Source organism: Trachymyrmex cornetzi, unplaced genomic scaffold (genome assembly GCF_001594075.2).
Source record: "Trachymyrmex cornetzi isolate Tcor2-1 unplaced genomic scaffold, Tcor1.1 scaffold23, whole genome shotgun sequence".
NCBI lineage: Eukaryota > Metazoa > Arthropoda > Insecta > Hymenoptera > Formicidae > Trachymyrmex > Trachymyrmex cornetzi.
The window spans coordinates 3,256,359-3,269,667 of NW_017296956.1; the positions used below are offsets into that span (position 1 = coordinate 3,256,359).

A 13,309-nucleotide genomic window follows, 5' to 3' on the forward strand; every position below is an offset into this window, starting at 1 on the left:
CCCACCCGAGAGAAGTACAATTTCCGGCGTCAAATAGCGAATTCGATTGGACGCGCTAATGCGCACTCAATATTTACATTAAGTTACTCTTACGAGGTACTTGGAGAGAAATTTAAAAATAATTAACTTTAAAACACACACTTCTGGATATCTGATGCATATTAAAACCGTTATACGCTGATTTAATCTGATTGTAAAAATGAAATACAAATATTTTGAATACATGTTTTATGTAACAGCACAATAAAATGTGGTGAGAAAGAACTTCACGGTTTAACCCGTTTTTTTTTTATTTACATTAAACACATTTTTACATCAATTTGTGTACGTCCTTAATATGCATCAGTATTATGACCGACTGCTATATTGTATATACTACTAGACTCTTTAATTCATAGTCTTTTAATTCATAATCTTTAATTCATTGTGACCTTTGTGGGCCGGAAATCCATCAGAAGAGCTAACTCATATACAAGCATCTCTCTCCGTTTCTCAGTACGTCTCTTGAGGCACGCGTACATGGATACATAAAAATTCGAGTCACTCTTTCAAAAGTTAGCAATCTAGTAGTATACTAGTAGCGTTTGCCACCAACTGAGTTGGAAAACGCTTTGCTATTGTTAGACGTTACACGCTTTACTATACAATAGGAGAGCACGACGACGTCATTAATTTAAGGTAGTGCAAACCCGGTCGGGCCGAAAACGCCATTATATAGAAGTCTGTACGCACCGAGTGTATCCAATCGAATTCGCTAAAAGATTGAAAAAGATAGATCTCGCATCAGCTGTCACGTTCCTTTTGTCGGGAACAAACAGATTGTTTGCATATCGCCGGTGGTGTCTCACGGAATGTAAACTCGCCTGCGATCGTACCGGTTTTAGTGCCTGCGTCAAATCGCTCATTCAACATAAACACGCTCATTCAGCGCGAGCGTACGCTGACTCACAATCAGTGGAAATAAACAACGGAAGGAGAAAAAAAAACATTACCCGTGCGACAAACGTCAAGGTTGCAAACCCAAATATTTCCTAAACGAAAGCCAAAGGATCTCGACTGAAGGCTCGAGAGTCTTTCAAGTGAGGAGACTTGATAAAAGTTCTCAAGAGATAATTCTTACTCTAATACACTTAATAAGCGTAATTTCACATAATGCGTGTACTTAACAGCACATTCGAATTGATACGAATTTCTCGGTTTTTCTAATGATACATTATACTTCCGAGTCTTATCAGGAAATGATTGCGATTCATATTTGTAGAATCATTATTCAACGAGAGCATGACTTTAACTTTTGATCGACCAACGATTGTGAATTTCTAAACATCCCGGAAATATTCCAAAGTACAATTTAAATTGATAAAATTATAGCGATGCACATTGAATTGCGATATAATTATCCAACTGTGATTAATTTATAACGTCAACAAGTAAGAAGTCACAATAATGTGTAATATTAGCTTTGCTTTCCATACGTCACGGAAACTTGCAGGAACATTGCTGCAACGTTTGCAATGTTATTGCAATATCGTTGGAACGATTTGTGCCGTATGAGTTAATCAAACAATGATTGTTGTAAATTACTGTTGTTCGCTTATCCGTCTGGTGAATACTTTCCCGGGAACTGGGACCGTTGCAGTTCCGTCATTTAATTGGCTTTCGATGCCACGGACGCGCGAAAGTAGCGCGACGACGGAAACGCGAGCGCGTAGGTCGCGAAAACGTAGAGTCGCACTCGTTAACTGCCGTTTCACGCGGAAAAAAAATTTAACGAGCCGCGGAGTAGGCGAAATGTACGAAAATATTACAGCGTACTCTCTTAAACTTTTACTTAATCTCACTCTTCGGTGGCGTCTACAGTGAGACTTTAGGGCGTAAAATTGAAGCTTAATAAGCCGTAAGAAATTAACTAATTACAGAGTCTATTATTTTCCTCACAACTGCGACTAATTAATTTCTTAGGACTTAAAGGCTTATCTCGTCGTTTTACGCCTCAAAATCTCATTGTAGACGCCACTTTAAAGACTGAAAATTGAGCCGGTGTTGAAAAAGAGTGAGGCTCAGTTCTCAATTTCAAAAGTCTTTAAAGTGGCGTCTACAATGAGATTTTAAGGCGTAAAACGACTAAGCCTGAAATCCTAAGGAATTAATTAGTCAGTTGTGAGGAAAATAATAGACTCTGTGATTGGTCACTTTAAAGACTTGAGCTTCACTCTTTTTCAAGACCGGCTTAATGTTCATTCTTTAAAGTGAGATTCTACTCCAAAGAATTTAGAGAGTACGTCACGTAACATCATAGATTTCCCTAGTATTTTTATACACGATATTTTTCGAAAATAAAGTCCGGACCGGCAGATACGCCGGAGGCGACGAAACAGACGTTCGCGATAATAGCGTCGATGCAATAGGCAGCACTGCACTTTGCACTGGAGTTGACTGGAGTCGCGCAAGATCGTGTACACGCGCGGTCAGATGACGACGACGTATACACACAAGCACTTGGGGGGAGGGATGTCGCGCTGTTCGTCGCCGTTTTCCACCCCGCGAAACGCGAAGGCATCCCCCCAGTAGTATTCCACGGTCGATAGCGCGTTTCCTGCGAGTCAGGGGTAGGTTGCACACCCTCGACTCCCTTTCGGGGCTCCATTTCTTTTTTTTTTCTCTCTCTCTCATCGACGTACAGAGACAGAACTTTACCTTCGTGTTTTTATTTTCCTTCGTAATTGTCGCCGTGCGTCGTTCCTGAATCGGTGGGGTAGGTAGGTTGGTTAAGACGATTGGACGTCCGCGAGCGGCACCGCGATCGAGCTTAATCGCTACGATCGACCTCGGAGCCTTCTTGTTCTTCTTCTTCTTCCTCTTCTTCCTCTTTCTCCTTTTCTTCTTGGCTCACTTCTCGTCGGCTGCTGCGTCACGTCGACGGAGACGCGACGCGTCGGTTCGCTACTTTCGTTTCCGAAACGCGGCCGTTGATATTTGTCTCCGCGATGAGCTCTCGGGGACGAGACTTAAAAGAGAAAGAGAGAGAGAGAGAGAGAGAGAGAGAGGGGGAGAGAGAGAGACAAAGAAAGAGAGAGCGTGCGCGAGAGACTCGTGGTATCCGCGCAACGGACGGTCCAACGTTTGGGCCGGCCCACCGCTCAGAAACGACGGCGGCAGCAAAAAGAGCGAACACGAACTAACGTCGCCATTGTGCAGCTGACAACTGCGGGCTGGTGGACGAGCGAACGCGAACGTAACCGTTCGAGTCGGCCGGGAGCGCAGCGGCACTGAGTGGCGCTTCGGTGATCTTCGGCCGCGCCGTGGCTTGACGGAGGGACGCGAACGCGCGCCTTCGGCTAACATCGGTCGTCCCGGCAGTTCCGGCGAGGCCGCTCGTGGATCCTGTCTTTTCTGCAACCGTTTGTGTTTCTTCTATTTTACTTCACCCGGTATCGATTGTATCGAACGGTACGTATGTGCACCGGGTATACCGATATCGCGATTCTTTCTTTAATTCGATTGAACGATATTGGATATCTGAACGCAAGCACAGTGCGTATGAAACGTTTTACTACACCCACCAAGGCGATTTTCTACTTTTTAAATTTGTTTTAAATTGAAGCGATTGAATTTGTTTAAGCGTAATAAATTTGTTTAAGATATATTTTTAATATTTTAACGCACCGATAGATCTGTTCGCGTTGTATGAAATTCTCAAATATTTTTGCACTTAAAATGAGATAGACACATATTTTGCCTTCAAAAGAGAGAAAGCGAAGGTATCGAGTGCCAAAAGTGCAAGCAACGCGAACAGACTATAAGGCGATTTTCTGTTTTTTATTTTTTTTTTAATTGAAGCAATTGAAGATATTTAATATTTGTTAAAAATATTAAAGCGCTAATAGTAATCAATTTAATCCGTGCGTTTGCAATCAATTTAATCCAACAGATCTCAAGATGTTTTTAAATTATTGAGTTCGTAAAAGTGACACACGTGTGGAATACCTACGTAACAATGTTCCCATTCCAAACTTGTCACCCTTTTCGGAGGTCAATGAGATGATGGGATGCAGAAGTGTGTCTTGAATCGCCGGAAACGGGAACAGTGTTACATCACGCGTTGCCGCCACACGTGTTACTGTTGCGCACGCGGTTGATCGTTGTCGTAAGAACGGTTGGCTGAAATTGGGAAAGCCAATATTCGCAGAAGCGACAGATGGGTGCCTAATAATAACATCGAGGTACGTAAGAGATACGCGTATCTTATCTGTATCTTTCTACAGAGGAAGCAAACACGCCGATCCACGCGAAAAGGATAAAGTATGATCAGAGGTATCCGGTCGCGAGAGACGCTACTGGCCGTCCCCTCCGACATGTGTAAATACTAATACGTGGACTCTTCGAATCGCGACACGCGGTCGTATCAACTTTGTCAACTGTTTCAACGTGTAAGATACCTGAGTCGAATATGGTCCACCATAATTTATTTTATTTTTTTTTAATTCTATTTATGAGAATATTGAAATAAACTAAGTGAGAATCACAAATCTTTATTTCGTTCATTTACAAAAATAAAATATATTGTTTATATAGAATATTTGTAAATGAACGAAAAAAATTGTTTTTTAACTCTGACATTGGGCCTTATTACATGCATATGAATATAATAAAAAATAAATTAAAAATAACAAAGAAAATAAATAATATATTTTTCAATTAGTTTTAAAATTATTGTTAATCATAAAAAGAAAATTCCTTGGGACTTTACTTTCAAACATTGAAATTATCTTAATCACTTATTAATGATTTATTATTATTTATTAACTATTTGTTATTGATTATTATTATTTATTATTTATCTTTATTAATTATTTACTCTCGAATATTGCAATTACCTTTATCGAAATCGCAAATTATATCTATATATTTAGCAAGAATTTTGGTGGATCCGATTTATTTTGAATATCTATGCACCGAGATTTTTCAATGTGGAAAGATGGTAAGACTGAGAGAAGATCTTAAAAATTCACGCGTATACATTCTCCAAACAAGTGAGATCTCAACGAACGAGAGACTCGTCCGGCGCAACGCGCCCTTGACCTACCTTAACGTTTCTCGTTGCGCGCGGGTGGCACGCTTTAAACAATTGCGCGTATAAGGGCATGTAATTTCACCCACGTATGACCGTGACGGGTCTCCCACACTGTAGAAAAAAAAGTATATAAAATCATACGAACGACAAGTGTAAAAATCGCATGATTTACAGCGGAAATGCATGTACTTTTTTGTAAAGTAATTTTTGCACTTGTTGCTCACGTAATTCTATATGGTTTCTTTCGCAATGAGACTTTAAAAATGTATTAATGGGAGAATGTGACATCAGAGAAATGTTGGAAAATGATTTACAAACCATTACTGAAAGATTTAAAAAACCATTTCAGGAGCGGAAATACGAGTTAACCGTTTTTACATGAAGCAACATGTTATTTTATCTATTTTTTATATTCAAAGTAACAAAAGTATTCTGCAAAATGAATTATATAAATGAATTTATAAATGAAAAGAAACGACGTAATATTAACAAAATAAATTTTCATATTAATTATAAAGCTTTTATAAAACGTGATTAAAGTAATATTGCAGCACGAACATTGCAACACGGTTTAAATTTTAAAAACTTTAGGATAATCAAATTCATTTTCTAAAATTGACAGTTACCTTTAACATGTGTCTATGTACATTGTACAGGTACGTGGTAAACTGTCGATTTGTATATATTTTCTATAATATATATTCCGTACACACACTCCGAAGTGCACACGCAAACCGACTTTAGGTATTGCGGACATGTATATAGCCATACTCGCTTATATTTCGAAATGAAAGAGGGAGGGAGAAAGAGACAGAGAGAGAGAGAGAGAGAGAGAGAGAGAGAGAGAGAGAGAAAAGCATCATTTATTAAGTGCTCTGGGAGTGTAAGTCCCCTCAAGCGCAAAAACACTAGTACAAAACTGATCATGTAATAATAGAAGGAAACATTGTATTTTATACAAAACAATATTGAAAAAGAAAAATTTATATAGAAAGAAAATAAAAGTTCAGGTGCACGTAGACAATTTAGAATTTCAAGCATGCTATAATTTTACTAATGTGTGAGAGAGAGAGAGGGTGGGAGGGAGAGAGAAACGAAGACAGATAAGGCCACGATTGCGTGGCGCTTGGATCGTGTTCGAGTCAGACCAGGCCTTCGTTTCCAAACGTATCCCCCGCGTTCCGGCCGCCGCCGGATATTGGTCAATCCGGGGCCACCTTTTTTTTCATCTCGCACACCATTCTGCATACATGGGTGCCGGGCACAGCAAAGATCAGCTGGACGCGGAGCAAGCGCGATAAAGCACGAAGAAAGAGGATGACGGCCCGATCGATATACTCCGTAAATGATACGCGCCGCGTGGCCGGCGTGGCTTGTCGCAATACGACAGCGCGACGTGACGGCCGTTTTACGAGAGGGACGGGATCCGGAAAGTCCGCGTGATTCGCGCGCGCGTTATCGTCGCCGCCGCTATTGCCGTCCGTCGCGCTGTCGTTTCGACAACGCCGGACACCGTCGACGTTATATCGCAATATTTGTTTTTGCAATAATAATAATAACGGTACGAGATTAACAAAAGTGCATGAATAGTTTGAAAACGCTTGAAGAATATCGTAGCCTCGTCCAGTCGAGATATTTCCGCTCTTATCCAGATCCGCTTGGGGAAAATTTATCTCGGGACATTTTTACTTCTCTGTCCTGCTCAGTTATGTACCGTCGTCAAGAGGAATGTCTTCGCCATTTATTTGCAGTTTTGCAATTCTCTAAAGGAGGAAGATGAGAATGGAAGATATTTCGTTATACGCAATCATGCACAGTACACGATTATATACACTAAATTGATTGTTTATACAGTATCTCGGTTTTCTGCCAACTTTCCGAAGATATAAAAATTGCATACGTTAGGCCTTAACGTGATAAATATTAATATGTCTTATACTTTGTGAATCCATTGTGTGTTACGTTTAATTATTTATTTCTATTTTTTTATTTTTCTAATGTTTAACATTTATTCGTGTTTGTAATATTCCTTTCATTGTGCGCAGAGCCTCTTTCTTTCATCATACACGTGACAATTGTGACCAATTATATTGATTATGACTTTCAAAATCAAGATCAAATGGATAAATTGTAGACTTCTTGAGATTAATTTAGATTTGAGATTAAGACGCTATTAATTTGTAATCATAGTCAGTTCTCTTTAATTTCAAGTTTTTGAAGGTGGTTTAAAAATATAAATATACAATAAAGGAACATATGTGTAGCCACAGCTAAAGATGTTTTTTTTAGAGATAAAGTAATATATTTCGAATTAATATACGTTAACATATAATATTTGTATATACAAAAACATCTTTATCTGTGGCTATATGCTCCTTTATTGTATAGTTCTCTTTAAATCTGAAATAGATAATCATTGGTTCAAATTTAGATAATTCGAGTGTCAAAAAGTAAACAATGATGTAGATCCAATGAAGTAAACATTCAAAGAATTTCGGGAATATCTTTTGTTTCCTTTAAGTGATAAAATTCTTCTGAAATCTACATGTAAATAACGATTATCTTTCTCTCGTTCAGAACAGTCGAAATTATCGTCGAGTAACAATTCACAGAACTGGTTCTGTTTTATCTCCAGGAGGGATGACGACACCACGGTATCCTTTACCACGCGCATGTGTGGTGCTAGTATTTTTAATAAGATTTTTTAATATTTCACGATCTTTCCATACTCGTTGTCATTTATGCGGATACTTCATCATGAAATTGACACGTGACTGACTCCAGTTGCGCCGTTGACGGTTCATTGATTTAGCAGTCTGTACTATCGGGCGAAATTTATTCGGAAATAAAATTTGCTTTTGGTAAACAACTACGTAATTAATGTTCATGTATCTGTGAATTTATTTCTGCGTATTTCGAGAGTTTGCGAATAAATTACGCAGAACAGTCTCGAAAATGTTTCGAATTTGCGAGATATTTGCTTCTTCTTTAATAGGATTTTAATGCGTCGCTTCGTAACACTTCTTAATATAATAGAAAATTATCAGCTAACGTAGTTAATTAAGGGACAATGCTTTTAGAATAAATTTTAAATTCAAATTCTGTTTAAAAAATGATATTAATGGACTAGTTGATTAATAGATATAGCGAGATAGTAATTATTAACTGTGTCTTCGCGTGTCCAGACGATTTCCGATGCACCACAGTTTCGCTTACTTAATATAGATCCTCAATTGACGATTGACTTGGGCATGCGAACATATAAGATTTAATTTCAGATGATTTATTCCTTTGTCAACTTTCTTTGTACGTCGAATTGTGTTCGTATGTGTCGAAAATCCATAAATAATAGGAATTATTTTATGATGAATTGATTTTAGATATTAATATTAATATTCTTACTTTATTTCTTCTCTCGACATCAAAGAATTTGGTTTTAAAATACAATATTACACCTTTGCTTAAGTTATGCAAATAGTTGCGTCGTCCAACGTGCCGCTAAAAATTTTCGGTAATGTTTGAGTGATGAGCTAACGGATGTCATCGCTATCATGCATGCAATACCTTGATTCTCGAACGATTCTGTCAGTGGTTATTTACGCGTCGTGACTTCGTATAAGTTAGTCATCGAGAAATATGCGGAATCCTGTTCGCTGATTAGAAAACAATGGAGGAGATTGGTGAAGGAATGCAAAGATCCCTCCGAATATCTCGCACGTGCGGTGAACATTTTTTTTAATCAATTCAATATTTTCAATTCCTCCAAGTGATGGATTCATTGGGACATAAATTTAATAATTTTTTAAATAAGACTCAAAAAAAGTATAATTTTCAAGGAGAGAATGCGTTCCTTCCTATTTTACGCGAGATATATTTTCGGTGAGAAAAACTTAACTTTTCCAAATTAGTTAAATAATCGACGATTTAAAAAAGCAATATAGTTTTGGCACTTTGGTAAATATATTTTAGCAATATTATTTTCTACCAGACTTTTTAAAACTTAAAACCTTAAAGTTTGAGATTTATTAGGTATTACCACACACACAATTCTTCTCGTTGTACATGATAAAAATATTCACGAATTTAAATTAAAAAATTGTTAAAAATAAAACGAGAAATGTACATGTGTTGAAATATCATATTCATTTTCAAAGAGACTATTTTTGTTCGATCGTTTAAACTGACAAAATAATAGAAGAGATGTGTCATCATTTGACAAAATTTTTACTTTTAAAATAGCACAATGATGAAATATGTAAGTAACAGCATCTTATATTTTCACATTTTATTATTTTTTCATTATTTATAATTTATCCTTTACAAATTTTTCCTCATTTCAATCATTTTTTCAACAGCAAGATTAATTTGGAAAGGAAACGACAGGACACTATTCTTATTAAATTGCATCATCTCATAATAAACAAGACGTAAATATATATTGGCGTAATATATATGGCACGTGACAGTGCCGATGGTGCAAATGTCACATTATTAATGTAAATGAGAGAGTTTTCTGTTGATTGCGAAATGTCCATCGAAAATTTGTCTATCAATTCATTTGTAAGAAAAATAATTTCGTTTACTTCAGAAACGAAAGGAAATTACGCGATAGATTCAATTGTTTCGACGCAATGTGTAATAAGTAGCACACATGATGTAGGTAAATGTAACGAATAAGGTAATAATAATTTTGCGTTTTTGAAGCATATTTGCGAACGTTTCTAAATATACATTGGACATAATTTGATATTTTTTCATGATAAGATTATTATATATCTGCATCTTTTTATAACTTCTCAATAACAATTATATTTGCACAAATTATATATTCACGAATAAGGATTAATTTATATTATTAAGAATAATTATATATTGACCTACTTACTCGATGGTAAATCGAATGTTCCATTTTACCTTACACGCTGTCACTTCAAGATACTTGAAGGTGCATGCGAAACGGACTTCTTGTAATCTCGTCGCTTAATCAGAGAGGTGATCAGAAGCAGTGATCGAAGCTTTTCTGTGCAAGCGTGCAAGCACTACCTTTTGTGAATCGCGCATGCACCGTCACGCTGTCTTCATAATATATTGCACGATTTAATGTAACTTTCCATTATGGCACAGTCCAGTGACTCCATGATGTGCAATAAACAGTCGGGGGAATGCAATCGCGGAAAATTGTCCCATTTTATGTTGCCGCTCGCGAAACTATCGTTTCGCTAAGAAACCGGATGTCGATAATCACAGACTATTATTACTCATCGCTACTTGTGTACAGCTTAACCGGCCGATGATTAGTTTAGTTATTTCTTCGAAACAATGGAATTATATCAGCAATTTAAGCAATGCTCCTCCTCTTTTATCGAATGATCGATCGATTTTAATCATATGAGAGTACATGATTGTAATGTATGTTTTATTACATCAGTCTTATTCGTGCTAGTCTTTTATGAATATTAATTTGATATTTAAAATATTATATTCTTCCTCCAATTAAACGTAAAGAAAAAATTACTTTTTTTGTTAATATTTTTCTGGATATTATGTAAATATATTGAGGGAAGCGGGGGAAGAGAAAAAGAGAGATTTATATTTAATATTACACAATTTTTTCTCATTCATTTTCATTTATTGTTCTTTACCGCATTAAATTGGAACTGATCTCGTATAAATTTCTGAACATTTTCCGGTAATTACCTTTATTGTTTTTAGTTACAAAAAAAACTAATTTTAAACTCCAGCATTATATTTTTATTTTTTCTCAATTTAACCTTAAACATTTTTTTAATACAGCATATCCTTTCTTTTTCCAATATACTACGACTTTCTTTTTTTAATACTTTTTCAATGCTTTTTCCATTGTTTATAACTTTTTTTATTAATAAAAATACATACATTTGTTTGATATTAATCATGTTTCCTAATGTCTGGTATTTTGATTGAAGAATTTTTTTTACAGAGCAATATATTCATTTTTATAAAAGTTAAGCAACTGAATTAGATTGTACTCAATATATTGTTCCCATAGTACTGTGGCGTTTGAGAAATAGTAGATAATTAAAGCTTTAGATAATAAAATTACACATCTTAATGAAATATTGTTTTATCAATACTATTTTTATTAGATTCTTGAAAGTTCTTTGTTTCTGATCTTTGTGGTTATATGTACAGAACTTCTAATTTAATTTGTTTCGAAATGATAGTTTCGAGAAGATGAAGTAATATTGTATGTAAACATATGTACGTCGTTATATCAAAATAGTAATTTAATTTCTTGAATTAGATTATTTAATTCTATTATTTTAGTGAAATTAAAGGTATATTGCAAGGAACAGCAGCGATCTATACATAGAAATGATTAAAAATAACTCAAAATATATAATTTGACATTAATTAAATTAATAATGTAAATATAAACTCTAATATCGACATATTTATATATAGTGTGTGTATTTCTTTATTCTTTCTCTCACAATTAAAACTTAAAATTTGCACGATTTAAAAAATAAAAATTTTCCATTAATGTTGTGCATTAACGAGAAATAATTAAGTGACAAAGATTTCTTGTTTAACCGTATTTTGGAGAATCACGCATTTTCGTGGGGAATCATGTTGAGAATTACTGTCACGAAGCGCAGACGCATGCGTACGACCAGGGACTGTTATCTGCCCTCGATATGGAACTCCTTGTGCCGCCGCAAACAGGAACCGAAACGCGGAAGTCGCGTCCTACCAGCACAAAATTACGCGCTACTTCCTTCGATAGAGAAGCCTACTATCTTTCGCATGCGGGAAGACGCGACTCCAATCTTCGCTCATTATTCAGCCTGTCAGTTAAGAAACCGAGGAGTCATTCTTTGTAGACACGGAACTTCGCATCGATTAATTTCGGAGATCCGTTAATTCGTATGTGAAAAGGTATGGCGTGTAAATTGATTACAAGAAATGATTCTTAAAGATTTATTTTTAATTAGCATTTCTCGTGAGATAAATTTAATTTAATATTTTGTGCCGAAAAACAAAAGTCTACGATATCTAAAGAGTCGGTTGCAAATTTTTTAATGCTAATTTTTAATTGCCATAATGGTTTTGCTTATTTCAAGATATCTTATAAAGATTGTATTGTATATGCGTTTTCGATTTTAATCTTTTCATCTTGTGGAATGTGCATATCTTAGTATATAACAAAAAAAATCATTTCCGGTAAATATTGAGTCATTAAAATAAAATAAAGTTCATTTTAAAGGACTACCTAAAGCAAAAAATAAATTGTGATAAACGCTGTTATAAAAAATTATTTGAATACAAGACCCAACATTTTCCGTATACTATTTGACACGTAACGTTCTAAAAACTCTCAACAAAAAAAAATTAAACTAAATATGATTTTCTTGTTAAAAAGAAAAACGTTAAACGTAGAAGAGCAGATTTGTAGATCTCTCTCTCTTTTTATGCGCGCGCTTTATAAAAGGTTACAGACATGTATTATGATCGTCAAGATCTCAAGATCTCGGGAGCTACGGCCTCCATCGAAGTGCGGCGACGTGGAGATTGCGAAATCCGACAATGAAGGCAACGTTCATTCACCGTGATACCCGCGACTTTTCTTGCGAAGGACACGTCGATACAGCGAATCGACCTTCACAGAAGCCCTGTCCTCCATCCGAGTACGTTGAGATTTCTTCCAATATGCTTGATTCCAATTAAGGTCCGACGGATTTGCTTGATAAAAATTGCAAATATTATTAAAATATCTTCTTAGTGATGCATTTCGATACGAGAATCTCAAATATCGTCTCGGAATTTCTCGTATCGAAAAAAATATAATTTCCAAGATTATCATATATCATTTGTTTTTCTCGTCTCGGTCTCGTTTCGAAAAAATCTGAGAAATATCGGAATAAGAAATAAACATTACCACCGTCATTTGTTTGACGTACATAATTTATAAATTGCGAATTTACTTCCATTTTCGCCTTTTACAAACGAAAATGAAACGAGATAATCGATATTCTTGAATGTCTCGCGATAAAATTCGAGAATCTCGAAAAGCGAGAATATTGGCCTATCGAGACGAGAATATCCTATCAATCATTTGTTTTTGTCGAGACCAAATCTCGGTATCGGTATTTTCTCGTCTCATCTCGCTTGAATGCATCACTATATCTTCTGCATTAATCCATCTTTATTTTAGATAAAAATGTTAGCAAATGATACTATCTAAGATATGTTTAC

The 13,309-nt window shown here is 35.8% G+C and overlaps 2 protein-coding genes across 2 annotated transcripts in view; one reads left to right on the forward strand and one right to left on the reverse strand.

Moving 5' to 3' along the window:
- The window catches only part of trbl (tribbles pseudokinase 2), a 28,457-nt gene extending 24,847 nt beyond the window's left edge, over positions 1–3,610 (reverse strand). The window contains exon 1 of the mRNA XM_018506958.1: positions 2,698–3,610. The gene's annotated coding sequence lies outside the window, so the exon portion shown is untranslated. The remainder of the gene's footprint in view (positions 1–2,697) is intronic.
- A 344-nt stretch (positions 3,611–3,954) lies between these two features.
- The window catches only part of LOC108760683 (probable RNA methyltransferase CG11342), a 27,382-nt gene continuing 18,027 nt past the window's right edge, over positions 3,955–13,309 (forward strand). Inside the window, exon 1 of the mRNA XM_018506761.1 lies at positions 3,955–4,223. The gene's annotated coding sequence lies outside the window, so the exon portion shown is untranslated. The remainder of the gene's footprint in view (positions 4,224–13,309) is intronic.